The sequence below is a fragment of the Globicephala melas genome, chromosome 2, assembly GCF_963455315.2.
Source record: "Globicephala melas chromosome 2, mGloMel1.2, whole genome shotgun sequence".
In the NCBI taxonomy this organism is placed as follows: Eukaryota; Metazoa; Chordata; class Mammalia; order Artiodactyla; family Delphinidae; genus Globicephala; species Globicephala melas.
In genome coordinates, this window is record NC_083315.2 from 148663278 (window position 1) to 148688848 (window position 25571).

Below are 25571 nucleotides of genomic sequence, written 5' to 3' on the forward strand. Positions count from 1 at the left end.
CTTCTAATTTACTGAATTGATAAAAAATAAAAGTTAGTATTCCACATAATGTGAAACATCACCATATGCATCAAAAGGCAAGACCTCCTTGGCAAAATGTAGAAAATAGCCTAGCCTCCATTAAACATTGTAAATAGTTAAGCATAAAAAAATAATGTCCTGCTACATAAAAGAATAAAATTAGCACACTCCCTAACACCATACACAAAAATAAACTCAAAATGGATTAAAGACCTAAATGTAAGGCCAGACACTATCAAACTCTTAGAGGAAAACATAGGCAGAACACGCTATGACATAAATTATAGCAAGATCCTAGAGAAAAGGAAGTAAAAACAAAAGTAAACAAATGGGACCTAATGAAACCTGTAAGCTTCTGCACAGCAAAGGAAACCATAAACAAGACAAAAAGACAACCCTCAGAACGGGAGAAAATATTTGCAAACAAAGCAACTGACAAAGGATTCATCTCCAAAATATACAAGCAGCTCATGCTCAATATCAAAAAGCAAACAACCCAATCCAAAAATGGGCAGAAGACCTAAATAGACATTTCTCCAAATAAGATATACAGATTGCCAACAAACACATGAAAGGATGCTCAACATCACTAATCATCAGAGAAATGCAAATCAAAACTACAATGAGGTATCACCTCACACCGGTCAGAATGGCCATCATCAAAAAATCTACAAACAATAAATGCTGGAGAGGGTGTGGAGAAAAGGGAACCCTCTTGCACTGTTGGTGGGAATGTAAATTGATACAGCCACTTTGGAGAAAGTATGGAGGTTCCTTAAAAAACTAAAAATAGAACTACCATATGACCCAGGAATCCTACTACTGGGCATATACCCTGAGAATACCATAATTCAAAGAGAGTCATGTACCACAGTGTTCACTGCAGTACTGTTTACAATAGCCAGGACATGGAAGCAACCAAGAGTCCATCGACAGATGAATGGATACAGAAGATGTGGCACATATATACAATGGAATATTACTCAGCCATAAAAAGAAACAAAATTGAGTTATTTGTAGTGAGGTGGATGGACCTAGAGTCTGTCATACAGAGTAAGGTAAGTCAGAAAGAGAAAAACAAATACCGTATGCTAACACATATATATGGAATCTAAAAGAAAAAAAATGGTTCTGAAGAACCTAGGGGGAGGACAGGAATAAAGATGCAGATGTAGATAATGGACTTGAGGACATGGGGAGAGGGAATGGTAAGCTGGGATGAAGTGAAAGTGACATGGACATATATACACTACCAAATGTAAAACAGATAGCTAGTGGGAAGCAGCCGCATAGCACAGGGAGATAAGCTTGGTGCTTTGTGTCCACCTAGAGGGCTGGGATAGGGAAGGTAGGAGGGAGACGCAAGAGGGAGGAGAAATGCAGATATATGTATATGTATAGCTGATTCACTTTGTTATACAGAAGAAACTAACACACCATTGTAAAGCTATTATACTGCAATAAAGATGCTAAAGAAAGTTATTATGAAAAAAAAAAAATGTCCTGGGGGCTTTCCTGGTGGCGCAGTGGTTGGGAGTCTGCCTGCCAATTCAGGGGACAAGGGTTCAAGCCCTGGTCTGGGAAGATCCCACATGCCGTGGAGCAACTAAGCCCGTGTGCCACAACTACTGAGCCTGTGCTCTAGAGCCCACAAGCCACAACTACTGAGCCCATGTGCCACAACTACTGATGCCTGCATGCCTAGAGCCTGCACTCCGCAACAAGAGAAGCCACCACAATGAGAAGCCCGTGCACCGCAACAAAGAGTAGCCCCTGCTCACCCCAACTAGAGAAAGCCCGCGTGCAGCAACAAAGACCCAACACAGCCAAAAATAAATAAATTTATTTAAAACAAAAATAATGTCCTATTCAATACTGTACTAGACATGCTAGCTAGAGAATTAAGCAAGAAAAAGAAACAGAAGGAATCCAAATTATAAAGAAGTAAAACTATCTCTATTCTCAGATATCTTGATTCTACATGTAGAAAACCCCAAAGAATACACACACACACACACGCATTAGAGCTAATATATGAAATTAGCAAAATTTTCAGGGTACAATATCAACATACAAAATCAGTTGAGTTTCTGTATAAGGTTGACCCTTGAACAACACAGAGGTTAAGGGCACTACCCTCCATGCCATCGAAAATCCATGTAAAACTTTATAATCTGCCTTACATATCCGTTCCTCCCAGTCCGAGGTTCCACATCTATGGATTCAACCAATCTTGGGTCTCATAGTATTATATGCATTTATTGAAAACAATCCATGTATAAATAGACCCTTGCAGTTCAAACCCATGTTCTTGTTTTTGTTTTTAATTGAAGTATAGTTAACTTACGCTTCAGGTATACATCAAAGTGATTCAGTCAAACCCATGTTGTTCAAGGGTCAACTATACTAGCAGTAAAATATCCAAAAAGGCAATTAAGAAAACAATGCCATTTATAATAGCATCCAAAAGAATAAAATACCTAGAAATAAGTTTAACTAAGACTTCTGTACTGAAAAAAACTACAAAGCACTGTTGAGAGAAATTAAAGACCTAAATAAATGGAAAGACATTCCATGCTCATGAACTGAAGAACTTAATATTGTTAAAATGGCAATACTGGGACTTCCTTGGTGGCACAGTGGATAAGACTCTAAGCTCCCAACGCACAGGGCCCAGGTTCTATCCCTGGTCAGGGAACTAGATCCCACGTGCATGCCACAACTAAGAGTTCACATGCCACAACTAAGGAGCCCACATGCTGCAACTAAGGAGCCCACCTGTCACAACTAAGGAGCCCGCCTGTCGCAACTAAGACCTGGTGCAACCAAATAATTTTTTTTAAAATGGCAATACTACCCAAAGCAATCTACAAATTCAATGCAATCCCTCCCAAAATTCCAACAGCCTGTTTTTCAGAAATAGAAAAGACAATCTTGAAATTCATATGGAATCTCAAGGGGTCCCAAACAGCCAAAACTATCTGGAAAAAGAAGAACAAAGTTAGGGGCTTCCCTTGTGGCACAGTGGTTGAGAGTCCGCCTGCCAATGCAGGGGACATGGGTTTGTGCCCTGTTCCGGGAGGATCCCATGTGCCGCGGAGCAGCTGGGCCCGTGAGCCATGGCTGCTGAGCCTGCGTGTCCGGAGCCTGTGCTCCGCAACAGGAGAGGCCACAGCAGTGAGAGGCCCGCGTACAGCAAAAAATAAAATAAAAAAGAACAAAGTTAGAAGACTCACACTTCCTCATTTCAAAACTTAACTACAAAGCTACAGTAATCAAACAGTATGGTTCTGACATAAGGACAGACATATAGATCAGTGGAAAAGAATTGAGAGTCCAGAAATAAATCCATATATCTATGGCCAATTGATTTTCAACAAGGATGCCAAGACCATTCAATGAGGGAAAGAACAGTCTCTTCAACAAATGGTGCTTGGTCAACTGGATAACCATATGCAAAAGAATGATGCTGAGCCCTTACCTCACGCCATATAAAAAAAATTAACTCAACCTTACACCCTATACAAACATTAACTTGAAATGGATCAAAGACTTAAATATAAGACCTAAAACTATAAAACTCTTAGAGGAAAACATTGGCGCAAAGCTTCATGACATTGGACTTGGGAATGAGTCCTTGTATATGACACCAAAATCAAAGGCAACAAAAGTAAAAATAGATAAATTAGACTACATCAAAATTAAAAACTTCTCATCAAAGGGCACAATCGACAGAGTCAAAAGGCAACCTATAGGAAAAATTGTCTACAAAACTTATATCTGATAAGCAGTTAATACCCAGAGCTCCAACAATGCAACAACAAAGAAAACCAAACAACGTGATTAGAAAACAGGCAAAGGACTTGAATAGATATTCTCCACAGAAACTATATTTATATTTGTATAATGGCCCACGAGCACAGGAAAAGATGCTCAGATGGCTCAACATCACTAATCATTAGAAAAATACGAATCAAAAGCACAATGAGATACCACCTAGCACCCGTTAGAAAGGCTATTTTTTTTTTTTTTTCCCCAAGCTTTAATTCCAACTGGAGCTGGCTGCTCAGGGGAGAGAAGATGACACAGAAGGAATCAATGCAGACTTCTAGGAGTGATGGGGCCAAGGAGGCAAGCAACATTTACTGAATGTCTAGACTGTGCCAGGCCATCCTAACATTTAATACTGAATGATAGAAGGACAATTGTACCCTTCTAACAGATGAGGTTAACAAATGTGCTCCAGGTCACATGGGTATGAAGAGGTGGGCTCCCCACCAGCACTCACTCCAGTATATCTGATCAAAAGTCCATGCTTTTTGCATAGAAAGGCTATTACTGAAAAACAAACAGAAAATAACAAGTGTTGGTGAGGATATGGAGAAACTGGAACTCTTGTGCATTGTTGGTGAGAATGTAAAATGGTGCAGACACTATGGAAATGGTATGGCAGTTCCTGAAAATTTAAACATAATTACCACAATTCCACTTTTGGGTATACACCCAAAAGAACTGAAAGCAGGGGCTCAAAGAGGTATCTGTACACCAGTATTCATAGCAGCATTATTCACAGTAGCCAAAAGGCGGAAGCAACCCAAGTGTCCATCAAAGGATAAATGGATAAACAAAATGTGGTATATACAATGGAATATTATTCAGCTTTAAAAATGAAGGAAATTCTGATACATGCTACAGCATGTATGATCCTTGAGGACATCATGCTAAGTGAAATAAGCCAGTCACAAAAAGATAAATAGTGTATGATTCCACTTACATGAAGTACCTAGAGTGGTCAAATTCATACACAGAAAGTAGAATGTTAGTTGCCAGGGGCTAGAGGGAGGGAGGGAATAGGGAGTTGTTTATTGGGTAGAACTTCAGTTTTGCAAGGTTTAGAGTTCTGGAGATTGGTTGCACAACAATGTGAACATACTTAATACTACTGAACTGTACACTTAAAAATGATTAACATGGGGACTTCCCTGGTGGCGCAGTGGTTAAGAATCCACCTGCCAATGAAGGAGACACGGGTTCGAGCCCTGATCCGGGAAGATCCCACATGCCGCGGAGCAACTAAGCCCGTGGGCCACAACTACTGAGGCTGTGTGCCACAACTACGTAAGCCCACGCACCTACAGCCCGTGCTCCACAACAAGAGAAGCCACTGCAATGAGAAGACCGCACACTGCAATGAAGAGTCGCCCCTACTCACTGCAACTAGAGAAAGCCCACGTGCAGCAACAAAGAACTAATGCAACCAAAAGTAAATATAAAATAAAAAATAAATTTATAAAAAGAAATTATTAATATGGGGACTTCCCTAGCAATCCAGTGGTTAAGACTCCATGCTTCCAATTCAGGGGGCACAGACTTGAGCCCTGGTCAGGCAACGAAGATCCCACAGTCGTGCAGTGCAGCCAAAAAAAAAGATTAATATGGTCAAATTTTTTTGAAATACTTTATTTATTTATTTGGCTACATCAGGTGTTTAGTTGCGGCATATGGGATCTTTCTTTTGCGGCACATGGGTTCTAGAGCACGCGGGCTTAGTTGCCCCGTGGCATGCGGGATCTTAGTTCCCCACCCAGGGCTCGAACCCACGTCCCCTGCATTGGAAGGCGGATTCTTAACTACTGGACCACCAGGGAAGTCCCCAATATGGTCAATTTTATGCTAGGTCAATCAATTCCTTGCCACAGATTTTAAATACTTTTGTTAAACATTTCATATATAAAAGGTACCATACCTTTTAATAATGGGGCACACACAAGAAGAAAGTCACACAACTTCTGTTTTGCCAAAAACCTGAATGAGCATGAACTGAACGCCATTTGTTAGAAATAAGAATCTCACCAAAAGATAATGGTAAGCAGGAGAACCACCGACCCCAAAGAAATATGTCTGCCTTCCACAATTATTCAAAATTCTTTTTGCGTTTTAAAAGAATATTTACACAGCCATTCATATTTACAAGAGAACCTCATCATTTACCTCCTTCCATGAATTGAATAAAGTACCACAGACTAAACACCACCATATTTGCAATTTCTACATGGTGTTTTAGGAGTTTCCATTGTCTTTTGTTTTAGCTTCAGTCAGAAAGCAGTATCTCACTTACTTAAGGGATTTTTATCCCCTCAGGCATTGGCCTTGTGGAAAGGAGGCAAGGCAAAGTATTCAATAAACCGGAAGATGTTATCAGCAATTCACCTATTCAGACTACTTAAACGCAAAAGTGGGCTAAAAAAATGCTTAAAACAAAAAAGGCAGCAAGTTAGTTGCTTAAAGACTTTATATATGTTCGTACATATATGCACATATTTTGTTGTTGTATAAGATACACTATTTTATAATATCTGTAATCATTATTCCCAATCTAATTCTCCTGGAAACCATCTCATCTTGTTTTTAAATGCCAAGAAAAACAAAAACAGCTTTCCCAATTATTGTACCTTTTGAACTAAAATATATTATTTCACAAATTCAGTCAATTCTTATTATTCACAGTTGAGAGAAAAACGATTACCTCTATTGTCACAATAGCTGGTTCAGTCACTTTCCATTGTAAAGTATCTATCTACCTGTGAGTAGTGGGGAAATAGTAATGAACCAACTCAACTGAATTAGGCTCATTATAACATAAATCAACTAGAAATGCGAAAGCATCTAGATAGCAAGAAAATGTTCTGGGTCTAAGAGATAACGAGACGCTTGCTCCCTAGAACTTATTTCCCAACTATAGTGAATGGATCAACACCCTCATGTAACGCTTAGAAGATTATCTAAAAACATCCCGTTACATCCAGAAATTGAGTATTAGCTATATTCAAAATTGCCACAGATCTATATAATTTTATATAATTATATAAATGCCACAATTTATATAATTGGTAAGTGTGATCAATAAGACAACCAAATATTCTATAACTTTCCAAGTTTTACTGTCACACTGAAAAAATATTTTCCTATTTAGCGGAAGTTTAGCAGGTAAAAAAAATCCTGAAAAAGATTACATAGTTTTTCTTAAAAGAAGCAGAGAGACAAACTTGATGCACTAATTTCTCAAATCTAAATACTGTATTGGAAATCACTTTCCCAAATAATTCTCAAATTATTAAAATAAACAAGGAAAAAAAAACCCAAGTAAACTTTGAACAAAAATAACTAGCATTTTCTAAAAAACAACAAACCCGAACTACAAATCTTATTTTGCATCTTGTGTATAAATTTTTGTCTCTACTTTTGATTATAGCAGTATGCTGCTTTGTTGATACGCAAGAAAATTCAAAATCTATTTCACTTCTTCCTGTTTGGGCATCTTATTTTCAATATCATATTCTAGTAGACAAGAGCACAAAAAATTCTTATTGGACTCATACACCATAATTTCCTGCAAATATCCCAGTTTTTCATTTATTATACCCATGTTTATATTCTTTATCTTAAAAGTAATACAAATTGTGGCAGATTATATCATCCAAAAATGGCTACAATGGCAGATTCCATCCCATATGCTCTTATAAATTGATGTTGATACTCTTCCCTTCAAGTGGTGGGGTCTATGTCCAGCCCCTCCTCTGAACCTGGGTGGACCTTTATGACTACCTCAACCAACAAAAAAAGAGCAGAGTAACACTAGGTGACTTCCAAAACTAAGTCAAATATGCCATGTAACTTCGCCTCGCTCTTTTGGGATGCTCTCGCTTGGAACCCACCATGCTGTGAGGAAGCCAAGCAGCCAAAAAGAGAGGTCATCTGCAAGTGTTCTGGCCTACAGAGAGCACTAACTACCAGACACATGAGTGAGCAAGTCTTCAAATGATTCAAGGGTGGGAGGGAGACACAAGAGAGAGGGGATATGGTGATATAAGTATAAGTATAGCTGATTCACTTTGTTATATAGCAGAAACTAATACAACAATGTAAAGCAATTATACTCCAATTAAGATGTTAAAAGAAAAATGATTCTAGCTCCCAGCCATTGAGCCACCACCCTCCCTCCAGCAACCCCACCTCACACCACGTCTTAACAGAGATAAGCTGTCCCCACCAAGCGAGCCTTGCCCAAATTGTGGATTCATGAGCAAAATAAATGACTGATGTGTTTCAAACCACTAAGTTCCAGTGTTTTGTTATGCAACAACAGGTAACTAACGCAAGTTCATAAATACAATTTGGAAAAACATACAAAAAGAAAAATATTTTAATTACCCTAAGTTTCACCACTGATAACATTTTGACACATATTTTACAATCAAGAAAATGTTTTGCCCACCCACCTAGAATTCCAAATGCTTTGTTTTTAACAGGATAAAGGGTTAAATTCTTAAAGGCAGTCAACTGTTTGCATCTAACAAGAAATAGGAAGGAATCGTATTAGCACTCATTCTACTTTTCTTATCCTTCTTATCTCTTTCACTTACCTGTCCTCAGTGAGGTGTCTGAGGATGGCTGGCCCACCAATATTCCAATCTATGGATGTGGATCAAAATCTTGGGTTGCAACAGCAGCTGCACTGGCCTTCTTCCCTGGAAGTTGTTTAAGCCCCAAATCTGAAATTTTCAAGGAAAGAAAACGCTAAATATAGACATCTTTTTAAAATCACTTATAATTCCATCTCTACAACTGAATGGGAGCTGTTAGAGTAGGTTAAAATTACATGGAAGTGAATGCACAGGTTTCGCTAAAATGGATTTGGGTAACATGGATTCAGTCCAACTCTACTTCTTAAGAGCTATATGATCTTAGTGAAGGCACAAATTGTGCCTTAATCTCAGCATGTGATGAAGACTGAGAGGACAGGATCAAAATTTGGGGCTGAGAGTCAGAAGATCTGGGTTCTAAACTCAGTGGTCATTCTGCCTTGCTGTAAGAACTTGGATACTTCTCTAGATTCAGATACATCATCTCTAAAAGGAGAGGACTGCATTAGATAATAGTTCCTGAAATCTAATTCTTGAACAGGTACCAGCCATGACCAAAAAGATGGGTTTAAAGTTACCAAACTGTGCTTACTATGAGATTGCCTTTCCTACTTTTTTGGTGTTAAAATGGCTTCTTTTATGAGATGATGTGATAGACAGTAGTAGTTGTGTTTTAAATACCCTAAATAGGCAAAATCAAAAGCTGAAGCCCTATGTAAACAATCAAAAATTGTATTTTAGAAATTTAGTGTCTAATATTTACATGAGCTCTAAAATTCCTTTTACTTCTAACATTCTACATATTCATTCACTACTCAACTTTTATTAGGTAACTAATATGTGACAAGTACTCTACTAGTTGCTGGGGGGGCCCCAGAAATACTTAAGACTAGTCCCTGCTCTAAAAAAATCTCCCAATCTAACAGGAAAACAGACACATAAACCTCAAATACAATTTAATGGGTTAAGTCTTCAAAGAGAGGTCTTGTACCTACGACAAACATACAGGAGGTAGAACAGTAAAATGAATGAGTTTTTAAATTAAGTAGGATTTTGGACTGAGTTTTGTAGCTGTATGAGGAAACTACCTCTTTGAACCTCAATTTGCAAATTTCCACATTTGCAAAACAGGAATGATTACAGATACCACTGAGTTGTGGTAAATATGACAAGATGCTAAAAATAAAGGGCCAATCCACCCACAAATTTGGCTTATATACCTTCCTGAAGACAAAATAAAAATGTATCATGTATTAATGAGCTGGCACAAAAGGGGTTATTTACAACACTGATTTACACTCAGTGGTACCTTTCTCTACTAGCCTCTGAACAACTGAAGGACACACCCAAGTTTGCTCCATTTTACATTCCTAGCACCTAGTACAATGCCTTATAAAGAACAGGTATCAATAAAGTTTATTAGGAAAAAATGACTTATTGAATGAATGGCTTCTCTCTCTTTTTTTATACAGGAATTAAAGTTATAGTAGCTGAAAGTAAAAATTCTTAAGATTTTTATTCAAAACTAATATTAAGTGTATATGTTAAGCACCCAAACCTGTCGTATTAGAACCTGGATATGCATGCCTGTTTTAAAAAGCAAAATAAATTCATCACAGACGATGCAATAGTGGTGTTCCCAAATAAAAAGACTAGCAGCAACTAACATTTATTGAATACTTACTGTGTGCCAAAACTCTTCAAAGCATTTTCCGTGGATTAATTATCTCACTTAATCCTAACAACAATACTTATGAAATGGACTATTAATGATTTTATAACCAGAAAAACTGAGGCACAGAGAAGTCAAGTTACTTCCAACATCACAAAACTACTAAGCAGTAGGGTTGGGATTAAAGAAAAAAAATCAGGCTGCATGACTCCAGACTCCTCTTTTTATTTTTCTTTAACTAAATAACTTTAAGAAAAAACAAAACAGACTTTACCAGAACTAGAAACATATGCTCCTAATGAGTCTTAAAAAAAAAACTAAACAAAGAGTCCTTTAATATGTGCGCTAAACACAAATATATAATATAGTTCCTGCCCTCAAAGGCTCAATTACACACCAACGTGGTGATGTAATATTAACAAGTCACACCCTAATTTTATTCTTAAATTTAATTATTTCAGTATTAGACTTATCTGTATTTTCTTTCTCATTTACTTTACATTTACATTACTTTTTCATTTATTTCATATTTCAATTACATTTCCAGGTATTACTATCTTGAGTTTTCAGAATATATAGGAAAGGCTTATATGGTTCTAAAGGAAAACTGGGTTAAAAACTGGAAAACGTTAGAAACTTATTTTGTATGGACACCTACTTTGAGATATTTACATTTTTATTTTTTATTTTATTTATTTTGGCTGAGCCGGATCTTAGTTTCGGCATGCAGGCGTCTTAGTTGCAGCATGCATGCAGGATCTAGTTCCCCAACCAGGGATCGAACCCCGGCCTGCTGCACTGGGGGTGAGGAGTCTTACCCACTGCACCACCAGGGAAGTCCCCAGATAACTACATTTTTTAAAACCCACAGAATAAGAACAGATGAATTTCATTTCCAGTAGATGCTCTAACAAAACAATTTCAGATGTAATTTGCAAATATATTTTTAGCCTATAATGTGTTTTACTTAATTTCTTCCTTGGCCTGATTCTAGAACAGACTATAATGCTTTTAATGTTTTACTTTCAGTTTTAACAGTTATGTTAAAAGAGAACGAAATACTGAAATAACAATAGGTGCAGCAAACGCTTTTCAAATATGCCAGAAATTGCACTGGGTTTGTAACTAGCGAAAAAACTTGACATGTGGTTCATTTAATCATAATGAACCAATACAATTAAAGGAACAATGAGATTTTGTCCATGATTACATTTCACATCTTTCTGCCTACATTAACAGTACAATAACTAAGTCTCCTTACAATATTATAACTATTGGGTTGGCCAAAAAGTTCGTTCGGGTTTTTCCTTACGGAAAACCCAAACTAACTTTTTGGCCAACCCAATATTTTAAAAGGAAACCAACATGTTCCAATGACACTAAAAGAGCCATAATAAATTATGGATGTTAGTAGTAATTCCCCAATATCTTCAGATTGGAACAAACTAGGTGTTATATTAAAGAGGATACATGAAAATATGTTACTTTTAAAATAGTACCAGAAAGGGGAAAAAAAAATCTAAACTTCTAAAAACACAACTGGAAACACTAGCATTGTGAATTCATAAAACTAAATAAAAGGTTGCTGGTTCAAAGATTTGGCTTGCCAAATTTTTCTCTATGGATAAATGCTTGATACCCACTGGACATTTTATACCACCTCCAAGATTAAGAGTCTTCTGCTAATTCTGTGAAGATAAATGAATTCCCAGGTTGCTTATGCTCCAAGTAGCTGTCACCAGAGGAACAGATCAGAGAAGGGCAACTTAATCACATTTAAGCTTATTCAGATCTGTAAAACAAAGGAATTTTTTTTTTTTTGGCGGTATGCGAGCCTCTCACTGTTGTGGCCTCTCCCGTTGGGGAGCACAGGCTCCAGACGCGCAGGCTCAGCGGCCATGGCTCACGGGCCAAGCTGCTCCACGGCATGTGGGATCTTCCCGGACAGGGGCACGGACCCGTGTCCCCTGCATCGGCAGGCAGACTCTCAACCACTGCACCACCAGGGAAGCCCAAACAAAGAAATTTGACATACTCTCCACACAGAATATGCCTATGGGAAAAATTATACTATTTAAAGAAAAAAAACCAAACACTTATTTTTACTTTTTTTTTTTTTACTACAATCACTATGCCAATTAGAGTAAGTATAAAGAGGAGAGAAAATCTTCCCAATTACAAACTAAGTCCTCCTAGTCAATACCTAACTCTTAACAAATTTTGTTTCTCTGACTAGATATTTACTTTTATCATACCTGAAAATCCTCATCTCTTTCACCGCCTAGTATCTTTTCAAAGGTTTTAGACCCACCCACTATCCAACCTCAGTTGATTACCTCCTTAATACCCCTTCTTTGTATATGAACATTAACAGCTCTTATCATTTCACTTCACCAAGGCCAAGTTCTGAGTGATGTGCTGCTCAGAATTCCAAGTCTGTGCTGCATGGCCCCAAATCACTCCTCTCAAAATGGTAGCAGGCTATTCTTCTTTTCTCTTATTTATACACTAATTCCTTGCTACACAAAGTGTGGTTCACAGATTGGTAACAGAAGCAGCACCCAGAAGCTTGTCAGAATTGCAGAATCTCAGGCCCTACCTTAGACCTATTGGCTAAGAATCTGCAATTTAACAAGATCCTCAGGTGATTCATACACATAGAAAAATTTGAGAGGCACTGTCCTTGTTCACTCATTCAGGGTCTCTTTCTCCTGCTTTACAGTTCCTCACTTCCTATCTGGCATATAAGGGGACCAGATCCTTTTTCTTTTGAGCATACTGAAACCCACCAAAATGAAATAAGGAATCTTTAAATAAGACTACATAGTTTCTTCCTAACCTTTTCATAAAAGATTGTAAACTCCATGAAGCCAGGGACTTCATTGTATCCTCAAAACCAAAACAGTGCCAGGCAAATATTTGTAAAGGGAACAAAATAGATAGCAGATGATCCCTAAAGTCCTCCAACTCTTAACTCTTTGGCTCTTCCATTTGCTATGTAAGCAAAATTCTACCTAAGGTAAGGGAAGCTAAAATATGAGATCACCTAAACTTAAAAAAGGAAAAATATAACACTTTAAAGGATTTGATCGAGGTCACAAGGCAGGTTCATGATTAAGTTCATAAGACTCAACAACATTTTAATCAAATCATTACATCATTATTAATATTACTGTATTTCATTATTATATTCTAGGTCAAATGACTCTAATACTTCCTCTACGTATATCAATACATCCTCCACTATCACCTAGGTAGCTAGCAAGTTCAACTGTCCAGAAGAGTTATGCACTCAGAGTTTAAGGAAGCCTAAAATTTACACACTGCTGGACAGAATCTGTACATAAAAATTAAAGATTACATGGTATGATTAATTTTTTTAAAACAAGAAGAAATAAGTTCTTTCGATCCTTATCTAGTTCTTGTTGAAACAGAGAAAAGAAACAAAAGGAAAAGAAATGAATAAAGGTATGGAAAAGACAAAAAAAATCAGGAACCAGATATAGCAACAAGATATAGAAAAGAAGAGATCAGGATTAAAAGTAATCAAAGGTCTCAAGGAATGAGATATAGGCAAAAGTGGCTACAAAGACAAAGAGCAGAATACCAACCGAGGCAGCATCCTCGTCAACAACCTCTAATGATGACACATAATGCAAGAAATTTTTAGAGCAAGTAGACTGTAGAATATCTCATGAGGTTAGTGTATCATTTCTCCCATCTACTATATCCTACATATCTAAATTAACAAGAAAATACATCCCAAACCCTTAGAGATCAATAAAAAGCAAATTAGGTTCAATATGCACTATGTTTTCTATGGCAAGTTAAGTATTGGTTTGGAAAAGTTTTCATCAATCTCTATGAAGATTTTCATCCAAAAAAAAAAAAAAAAGGTTAAAATAAAGTTTTGATTCCTCACCTGCCTTTTACATTTCATTTTCCCAAACTACTTACAATATCAGATTTAATTCAAAACAGATTTAATCAGTTCATGCAGAGATTTCTATTTCTAAAAAAACATTTTCTAGAAATCTCTCAATTTTATACATATATATATATATATATATAAAAAATATTAAATCAGGGTGGGCCAAGACCACCAGAACAATGGGCCAAAATAGAAATAGTAAAGGACTAATAAAACTGACTATAAAAATGTAAAACATCTACACTGCAAAAGACATTATGAAGAAAAATTAGATGACAAATTGGGAAAATATCTACAATATAAAACAAAGGTTTACTATCCTTAGTGTATAAGGAGCTCTTACAAATTAATAAAAAGACAGGAGCAGAAATACATGAATACCAACTGACAAAAAAAGAAAATAATAAGCACACGCTGTTCAACTTCACTAGTAGCGACCAAAGAGATGCAAATTACTATAATTTCTTGACAAATACGAAAATGATCAATAAAACCCAGTGTTTTATAAGGTATGGGGAATCTGGCACTCCTATTCACTATTACTGGAACTATATATATTTTTTTTTTGCATTTTATTTTTAACTTTTTATTTTATATTGGAGTATAGCCAATTAACAATGTTGTGATAGTTTCAGGTGCACAGCAAAGCGACTCAGACATACATATACACGTATCCATTCTCCCCGAGACTCCCCTCCCATCCAGGCTGTCACATAACATTGAGCAGAGTTCCCTGGGCTATACAGTAGGTCCTTGTTGGTTATCCTTTTTAAATGTAGCAGTGTGTACATGTCAATCCCAAACTTCCTAACCATCCCTTCCCTCCACCCTTCCCCCTGCCCCCCTGTAACCATAAGTTCATTCTCTAAGTCTGTGAGTCTGTTTCTGTTTTTTAGATTCTGCATATAAGCGATATCATACAATATTTGTCTTTCTGTGTCTGACTTACTTATCTCAGTATAACAATCTCTAGGTCCAACCATGTTGCTGCAAATGGCATTATTTCACTCTTTTTTATGGCTGAGTAATATTCCATTGTATATATGTACCACATCTTCTTTATCCATTCCTCTGTCGATGGACATTTAGGTTGCTTCCATGTCTTGGCTATTGTAAACAGCGCTGCAAGGAACATTGGGGGTGCATGTATCCTTTCGGACCATGTTTTTCTCCAGACAGATGCCCAGGAGTGGGTCATATGGTAGCTCTATTTTTCATTTTTAAGGAACCTCCATATTGTTCTCCATAGCAGCTATACCAATTTACATTCCCACCAACAGTGTAGGAGGGTCCCCTTCTCTCCACACCCTCTCCAGTATTTATTCTTTGTGGATTTTTTGATGATAGCCATTTTGACTGGTGTGAGGTGATGTCTCTTTGTAGTTTTGATTTGCATTTCTCTAATCATTAGCAATACTGAACATCTTTACATGTGCCTCTTGGCCATTTGTATGTCTTATTGGAAAAATGTCTATTTAGGTATTCTGCCCATTTTTTGATTGGGCTGTTTGTTTTGATGATATTAAGCCACAGGAGCTGTTTGTAGATCTTGGAGACTAATCCCTTGTCAGTCACATCATTTGCAAATATTCTTCCCAATCTCTGGGTTTTCTTTTCATTTGTTTATGGTTTCCTTTGCTGTGCAAAAGCTTTTGAGTTTAATTAGGTCCCATTTGTTTATTTTTTATTTTATTTCCATTACTCTGGGAGACAGATCAGAAAAGATATTGCTGTTATTTTTGTCAGAGAGTGTTCTGCCTATGTTTTCCTCTAGGAGTTTTATAGTGTCCAGTCTCACACTTAGGTTTTTAATCCATTTTGAGGTTATTTTTGTGTACAGTGTTAAAGAATGATCTCAATTTCATTTTTTTACATGTATCTGTCCAGTTTTCCCATCACCATTTGTTGAAGAAACTGTTTTTCCATCATTGTAGAGTCTTGCCTCCTCTGTCATAGGTTAATTGACCATAGGTGCGTGGGTTTATTTCTGGGCTTTCTATCCTGTTCCATTGGACTATAGTTCTATTTTTGTGCCAGTGCCATACTGTTTTGATGACTATAGCTTTGTAGTATAGTCTGAAGGTACTATATTTTAAAATAGTTTATAAAAACTTTTAGGAAAATAATCAAATTTCAAAATATGCCTATCCTTTGACAAAACAGCCCCACTTCTAAAAAATTTATTCTAAATAAATGGATGTGTGCAAATATGTGTGTACAGAAGAGCCATTACATATGCCTAGCATATGGCAGGTGTTCAATAAATATTTGATGAATGAACCATAATATTGTTTATAATAGCAAGAATTGTTAACAGTAGAAATGTCTACAAATAAACCATGACATATCCATACCCTGAAACCCTATGCAGCCGTCAAAAATGATAAAAACAGATCTATAATTATTGATTAAAAATACATCTATAATAAATTATAGATGTAAAAGAAAACCAGTAAAATGTATGGCCATTCCTCAAAAAATTAAACGTAGAATTACCATATGATCCAGCAATTCCATATGGTATATACTTAAAAAAATTGAAAGAAGGACTCAAACAGGTATTTGTACACCAATGTTCACAGTAGCATTAGTCACAAGAGCCAAAAGATGGAAACAATCCATGTGTCCAGTGATAGGTTAATGAATAAACAAAATGTACATACAATGGAATATTATTCCAAATAGACATACAATGGAATGTTATTCAGCCTTAAAAAGCAATGTTCTAAACGTATGGACACCAAGGTGGGAAAGTGGGGGGGGAGGGCGGGTTGGTGGTGGTGGGATGAATTGGGAGATTGGGATTGAAATATATACACTAACATGTATAAAACTGATAATTAATAAGAACCTGCTTTATAAAAAAATAAAATTTAAAAAAAAAGCAATGTTCTGATAAATGCTGCAACATGGATTAACCTTGAAGAAATTACACTAAGTGAAATAAAGCCAGATACAAAAGGACAAATATTGTATAATTCCATGTATATGAGATATTCAGAGTAGTCAAATTTGTAGAGACAGAGAGAAGAATGGAGATTGCCATGGGCTGAGGGAAGAGGAGAATGGGGAGTTAATGTTTAACAGGTACAGAGTTTGAGTTTGGAAAGATAAAGTTCTAGAGATAGATGGTGGTGATGGTTGCACAACAATGTGAATGTACTGAATGCCACTGCACTGTACACTTAAAAATGGTTAAAACAGGGCTTCCCTGCTGGCACAGTGGTTGCAGGGGACACGGGTTCGTGCCCTGGTCCGGGAATATCCCACATGCCGTGGAGCGGCTGGGCCCGTGAGCCATGGCCGCTGAGCCTGCGCGTCCGGAGCCTTGCTCCGCAATGGGAGAGGCCACAACAGTGAGAGGCCCACGTACCGCAAAAAAACAAACAAACAAAAAAAAACATAATGTTGATTAGCCAAAGCAAGCAAGAATATACATACACCATGGTTCTATTTTTAGAGTTAAAAAATAAATAAAACTAAACAATATATTTTTGAAATACATGCAAATGTGGTAAACTTTTTAAAAAAGGAAGGGAATGATAAGTAAACATTCCAAAACAAAATCCTGAATAGTTTCATCCCTGGTGGAAAGACAAGTAGATGGAAAACAAGGAGAAATATCCCAACAACATTGGTAATGTTCTTTTTCTTGAGTTGGGTGGTGGGTTTACAGGTATTGGTTTCATTATATGCCTCATTACTTACATACACAGTACCATATTCTAATCTATATATCAAATAGTTCATAATGGGAAGGGAAAACAGAAAACGAAGGGAGAGGGAAGAAAAGGAAAGGGAAGGACAGACATCAATAAATGAAAGTCAACATGGAACTCCTATCTCTCCCTGCAAAGGGCACATAAACTTCCATTAAATATAGGCTCCATCCTGAAACCCCACTAAAACAAAAAAAGTTTTTTGTTTTGAAAGCATAAATCTGAAATGAAACGCAAGTAGGTAACTTACCTATCCTCAGTTTTTAAAAATTACGATAATGCCTAGGGCTTCCCAGGTGGTGCAGTGGTTAAGAATCCGCCTGCCAGTGCAGGGGACATGGGTTTGAGCCCTGGTCCGGGAAGATCCCACATGCCTTGGAGCAACTAAGCCCGTGCGCCACAACTACTGAGGCTGTGCTCTAGAGTCCATGAGCCACAACTACTGAAGACTGCGGGCCTAGAGCCTGTGCTCCGCAACAAGAGAAGCCACTGCAATGAGAAGCCTGTGCACCACAACGAAGAGTAGCCCCTGCTTGCCACAACTAGAGAAAGCCCGCGCGGCAACAAAGACCTGATGCAGCCAAAAATAAATAAATAAAATAAATAAAAATTTTTTAAAAGATAATGCCTAATGTAATATAAGAGGGGAAAAAAGTAATTTTTAATAAAATATTTTAATATGTAAATGTACCAGTATAACCATCCTAAAATTCATATTAATAAGAAAATAGACACTTGCTCCCACACACAGAAATGCCATGAACAGGGACTTCCCTGGTGGTCCAGTGGGTAACATTCCGTGTTCCCAGTGCAAGGGGGCTGGGTTTGATCCCTGGTTGGGGAACTAGATCCCACATGCATGCTGCAGCTAAGAGTTCACATGCCGCAACTAAGAGTCTGCATGCTGCAACTAAGAAGTCCGCATGCCACAATAAAGATCCCTCATGCTGCAACTAAGACGCAGCACAGCCAAAATAAATAAATAAATACAAAAAAGAAAAAAAGAAAAGAAATGCCATGAACATGACAGCTACAAATGAAGACTGACACAAATGAGCTGTGTTGGGAAATCAAATACCACAAGGGGCAATGCCACTGGTAATATGATTTTCCAAAACAGTTAACAACTCGTTTTAGTTCTGAACAAAACAAAGTACAATTTGCTCTCCATTTACCCAGTAATTACATTCCTGGAAAATTCAGTGTCTATTAAAGCCATGCAAAAACCCACTTTGTGTTTAAGTGTAAAACAGAACTAGGATCAGATAAGTACAAACAGGTTTTTCACCCTTAAGAAGGTCTGGGGAAATGTTCAAAATTCATGCAGAACTGTCTCATACCTTGTGAGATGTATGGCATTCCTGAGTCCTGCTCACTAAATGCCAATGCTGCACCTACCCCACCTTAATCACTGTGGCAACCAAAGGTGCACACTCAAAGATCCAAGCACATCATAGGGGAAGTACTTACTCCATTGAGAACCGGTGACTTTGAGAAAGGCTAGGTCCCAATTTGGATTCTAGACGCCCCTTATTTTACATGACATCACGAAGCTGAATGTAAATGATAAAGTCTAACCAATTTCTAACTTTGGCAAAGGAGGAATCCTCATAAGGTGAAGAATCTATTGTTAGGGAAAATATAAAGGCAGGCAAAAACCTAAGGATATTCGCCTTAAATACAATTGATACATCAAACCAAAAGCTGGCAGTCTTTTCACCCAAATGATGGCAATCTTTAAGGACAGTATTGCTATCTGGCTAAAATACAACAAATGTCACAACTGAAAAACACTGTAAGAAAGGGTATGTTATAGATCACAAAGCATTTTTAATTTTAATATTTATAGCAATTCTATGGGACAGATATCATTATTCTTTTCAAATTACTTATAAGGAAAACAATCTAAAAAGGTCAGGGCTTCCCTGGTGGTGCAGTGGTTGAGGGTCCGCCTGCCGATGCAGGGGACACGGGTTCGTGCCCCAGTCCAGGAGGATCCCACATGCTGTGGAGCGGCTGGGCCCCGTGAGCCATGGTCGCTGAGCCTGCGCGTCCGGAGCCTGTGCTCCATAGCGGGAGAGGCCACAGCGGTGGGAGGCCCGCGTACCACAAAAAATAAATAAATAAATAAAAAGGTGAAAGTCGGGGCTTCCATGGTGGCGCAGTGGTTAATAATCCGCTGCCAATGCTGGGTACACGGGTTTGAGCCCTGTCCAGGAAGATCCCACATTCCATGGAGCAACTAAGCCCATGTGGCACAACTACTAAGCCTCCGCTCTAGAGCCCACGAGCCACAGCTACTGAACCCGTGTGCCACAACTACTGAAGCCCGCGCACCTAGAGCCCGTGCTCTGCAACAAGAGAAGACACTGCAATGAAAAGGCTGCGCACCTCAACGAAGAGTAGCCTCCGATCACCGCAACTAGAGAAAGCCTGCGCGCAGCAACAAAGACCCAACACAGCCAAAAAAAAATTAATTAATTAATTAAATTTTTTTTAAAAAAGGTCAAAGTCACAGACCTAATAAACTGACAGAGACAGGACTTTAAGCCCTCTGATTTCAAATCCTGCGTCTTTCCCTCAAACTAGTATCTGCTTCACAAAGGCCCAATATGGCAATACAGATCAAAGGAAATTCACCACTCAGTACAACAGAAGTGTCAATGTATAGCCTCAATCTATTTTGATATATGACAGATAGTTGCACTTATACTACGTATGTCAGTTATTTCTCAATATGAGAATTTTTTTTTTTTTTTTTTGCGGTACGCGGGCCTCTCACTGTTGTGGCCTCTCCCGTTGCGGAGCACACGCTCTGGATGTGCAGGCTCAGCAGCCATGGCTCACAGGCCTAGCCGCTCCGCGCCATGTGGGATCTTCCTGGACTGGGGCACGAACCTGTGTCCCCTGCATCGGCAGGCAGACTCTCAACCACTGCGCCACCAGGGAAGCCCTATGAGAGATTTTAAAATGTTAACAGTCTTGTCTCATATTGAAAAAGAAAAAGAAAAATACTTAAAAAGAAAAAAGTAAACTTTTAGCAGTTACCATGACATATAGTGTCTAATTATTTCCTAATATCAGAAAGATTCTGGATCAGAATCCTAATGAATCTTCTACTGAATCAAACACTTCAGAATCCCACCACAGATTCTGACAATTAAAGAGTTAATGGGAGACTTCCGGGAAGATGGCGGAAGAGTAAGACGCGGAGATCACCTTCCTCCCCACAGATACACCAGAAATACATCTACGCGTGGAACAACTCCTACGGAGCACCTACTGAACGCTGGCAGAAGACCTCAGACCTCCCAAAAGGCAAGGAACCCCCCACGTACCTGGTTAGGGCAAAAGAAAAAACTAAACAGAGACAAAAGGATAGGGACGGGTCCTGCACCAGCGGGAGAGAGCTGTGAAGGAGGAAAAGTGTCCACACACTAGGAAGCCCCTTCGCGGGTGGAGACTTCGGGAGGCGGAGTGGGGGAGCTTGGGAGCCGCGGAGGAGAGCACAGCAACAGGGGTGCGGAGGGCAAAGCGGACAGATTCCAGCGTAGAGGATCGGGCCGACCGGCACTCACCAGCCGAGAGGCTTGTCTGCTCGCCCGCCGGGGCGGGCGGGACTGGGAGCTGAGGCTCCGGCTTTTGTCGGAGCGCCGGGAGAGGACTGAGGTTGGCGGCGTGAACACAGCCTGCAGGGCGTTAGTGCACCGCGGCTAGCCGGGAGAGAGTACGGGGAGGAGTCTGGACCTGCAGAAGAGGCAAGAGACTTTTGCGTCCCTCTTTGTTTCCTGGTGCACGAGGAGAGGGGATTAAGAACGCTGCTTGAGAGAGCTCCAGGGACGGGCGCGAGCCGCGGCTGAGGGTGCGGAGCCCAGAGACAGACATGAGACGCTAAGGCCGCTGCTGCCGCCACCAGGAGGCCTGTGTGCGAACACAGGTCACTGGCCACGCGCCCTTCCGGGGAGCCTGTGCAGCCCACCACTGCCAGGGTCCCGGGATCCAGGGACAACTCCCCCGGGAGAACGCACAGCGAGCCTCAGGCTGCAACGTCACGCCGGCCTCTGCCGCTGCAGGCCCGCCCCACACTCCGCGACCCTCCCTACCCCCCGGCCTGAGTGAGCCAGAGCCTTCGAATCAGCGGCTCCTTTAACCCCGTCCTGTCTGAGCAAAGAACAGACGCCCTCCGGCGACCTACACGCACAGGCGGGGCCAAATCCAAAGCTGAGCCCCTGGGAACTGTGAGAACAAAGAAGAGAAAGGGAAATCTCTCCCAGCAGCCTCAGAAGCAGCGGATTAAAGCTCCACAATCAACTTGATATACCCTGCATCTGTGGAATACCTGAATAGACAACGAATCATCCCAAATTAAGGAGCCCTGTGGATGAAAGGCTCTTGGTGCTGCAGCCAGGAGTCAGTGCTGTGCCTCTGAGTTGGGAGAGCCAACTTCAGGACACTGGTCCACAAGAGGCCTCCCAGCTGCACATAATATCAAACAGCAAAAATCTCCAAGAGATCTCCATCTCAACGCCAGCACCCAGCTTCACTCAACGACCAGCAAGCTACAGTGCTGGACATCCTATGCCAAACAACTAGCAAGACAGGAACACAACCCCACCCATTAGCAGAGAGGCTGCCCAAAATCATAAGTCTACAGACACCCCAAAACACACCACCAGACGTGGACCTGCCCACCAGAAAGACAAGATCCAGCCTCATCCACCAGAACACAGGCACTAGTACCCTCCACCAGGAAGCCTACACAACCCACTGAACCAACCTTAGCCACTGGGGACAGACACAAAAAACAACAGGAACTACGAACCTTCAGCCTGCAAAAAAGGAGACCCCAAACACAGTAAGATAAGCAAAATGAAAAGACAGAAAAACACACAGCAGATGAAGGAGCAAGATAAAAACCCACCAGACCTAACAAATGAAGAGGAAATAGGCAATCTACCTGAAAAAGAATTCAGAATAATGATAGTAAGGTTGATCCGAAATCTTGGAGATACAATGGACAACAGAATGGACAAATGGCAAGAATCAGTTAACAAGGACCTAGAAGAACTAAAGATGAAACAAGCAACGATGAACAACACAATAAATGAAATTAAAAGTACTCTAGATGGGATCAATAGCAGAATAACTGAGGCAGAAGAATGGATAAGTGACCTCGAAGATAAAATAGTGGAAATAACTACTGCAGAGCAGAATAAAGAAAAAAGAATGAAAAGAACTGAGGACAGTCTCAGAGACCTCTGGGACAACATTAAACGCACCAACATTCGAATTATAGGGGTTTCAGAAGAAGAAGAGAAAAAGAAAGGGACTGAGAAAATATTTGAAGAGATTATAGTTGAAAACTTCCCTAATATGGGAAAGGAAATAGTTAATCAAGTCCAGGAAGCACAGAGAGTCCCATACAGGATAAATCCAAGGAGAAATACGCCAAGACACATATTAATCAAACTGTCAAAAATTAAATACAAAGAAAACATATTAAAAGCAGCAAGGGAAAAACAACAAATAACACACAAAGGAATCCCCATAAGGTTAACAGCTGATCTTTCAGCAGAAACTCTGCAAGCCAGAAGGGAGTGGCAGGACATATTGAAAGTGTTGAAGGAGAAAAACCTGCAACCAAGATTACTCTACCCAGCAAGGATCTCATTCAGATTTGATGGAGAAATTAAAACCTTTACAGACAAGCAAAAGCTGAGAGAGTTCAGCACCACCAAACCAGCTCTACAACAACTGCTAAAAGAACTTCTCTAGGCAAGAAACACAAAAGAAGGAAAAGACCTACAATAACGAACACAAAACAATTAAGAAAATGGGAATAGGAACACACATATCGATAATTACCTTAAATGTAAATGGACTAAATGCTCCCACCAAAAGACACAGATTGGCTGAATGGATACAAAAACAAGACCCATATATTTGCTGTCTACAAGAGACCCACTTCAGACCTAGAGACACATACAGACTGAAAGTAAGGGGATGGAAAAAGGTATTTCATGCAAATGGAAACCAAAAGAAAGCTGGAGTAGCAATTCTCATATCAGACAAAATAGACTTTAAAACAAAGACTATTCGAAGAGACAAAGAAGGACACTACATAATGATCAAGGGATCGATCCAAGAGGAAGATATAACAATTGTAAATATTTATGCACCCAACATAGGTGCACCTCAATACATAAGGCAAATACTGACAACCATAAAAGGGGAAATCGACAGTAACACATTCATAGTAGGGGACTTTAACACCCCACTTTCACCAATGGACAGATCATCCAAAATGAAAATAAATAAGGAAACACAAGCTTTAAATGATACATTAAACAAGATGGACTTAATTGATATTTATAGGACAATCCATCCAAAAACAACAGAATACACTTTCTTCTCAAGTGCTCATGGAACATTCTCCAGGATAGATCATACCTTGGGTCACAAATCAAGCCTTGGTAAATTTAAGAAAATTGAAATTGTATCAAGTATCTTTTCCGACCACAACGCTATGAGACTCGATATCAATTACAGGAGAAGATCTGTAAAAAATACAAACACATGGAGGCTAAACAATACACTACTTAATAACAAAGTGATCACTGAAGAAATCAAAGAGGAAATCAAAAATACCTAGAAACAAATGACAATGGAGACACGACGACTCAAAATCTATGGGATGCAGCAAAAGCAGTTCTAAGAGGGAAGTTTATAGCAATACAATCTTACCTTAAGAAACAGGAAACATCTCGAATAAACAACCTAACCTTGCACCTAAAGCAATTAGAGAAAGAAGAACAAAAAAACCCCAAAGTTAGCAGGAGGAAAGAAATCATAAAAATCAGATCAGAAATAAATGAAAAAGAAATGAAGGAAACGATAGCAAAGATCAATAAAACTAAAACCTGGTTCTTTGAAAGGATAAACAAAATTGATAAACCATTAGCCAGACTCATGAAGAAAAAAAGGGAGAAGACTCAAATCAATAGAATTAGAAATGAAAAAGGAGAAGTAACAACTGACACTGCAGAAATACAAAAGATCATGAGAGATTACTACAAGCAACTCTATGCCAATAAAATGGACAACCTGGAAGAAATGGACAAATTCTTAGAAAGGCACAACCTGCCAAGACTGAATCAGGAAGAAATAGAAAATATGAACAGACCAATCACAAGCACTGAAATTGAAACTGTGATTAAAAATCTTCCAACAAGCAAAAGCCCAGGACCAGATGGCTTCACAGGCGAATTCTATCAAACATTTAGAGAAGAGCTATCACCTATCCTTCTCAGACTCTTCCAAAATATAGCAGAGGGAGGAACACTCCCCAACTCATTCTACGAGGCCACCATCACCCTGATACCAAAACCAGACAAGGATGTCACAAAGAAAGAAAACTACAGGCCAATATCACTGATGAACATAGATGCAAAGATCCTCAACAAAATACTAGCAAACAGAATCCAACAGCACATTAAACAGATCATACACCATGATCAAGTGGGGTTTATTCCAGGAATGCAAGGATTCTTCAATATACGCAAATCAATCAACGTGATACACCATATTAACAAATTGAAGGAGAAAAACCATATGATCATCTCAATAGATGCAGAGAAAGCTTTTGACAAAATTCAACACCCATTTATGATAAAAACCCTGCAGAAAGTAGGCATAGAGGGAACTTTCCTCAACATAATAAAGGCCATATATGACAAACCCACAGCCAACATCGTCCTCAATGGTGAAAAACTGAAAGCATTTCCACTAAGATCAGGAACAAGACA

At 39.0% G+C, this 25571-nt stretch overlaps 2 protein-coding genes across 9 annotated transcripts in view; one reads left to right on the forward strand and one right to left on the reverse strand.

The window, feature by feature from the left end:
* Positions 1–25571, reverse strand: part of NUMB (NUMB endocytic adaptor protein) — a 187354-nt gene that overhangs the window by 137840 nt on the left and 23943 nt on the right. For all 8 annotated transcript variants that reach the window (XM_070044987.1, XM_070044990.1, XM_070044989.1 and 5 more), the window contains exon 2: positions 8445–8573. The gene's annotated coding sequence lies outside the window, so the exon portion shown is untranslated. The remainder of the gene's footprint in view (positions 1–8444; positions 8574–25571) is intronic.
* Positions 1–25571, forward strand: part of LOC138842571 (uncharacterized) — a 53147-nt gene that overhangs the window by 3678 nt on the left and 23898 nt on the right. The gene's annotated exons all lie outside the window — the stretch shown is intronic.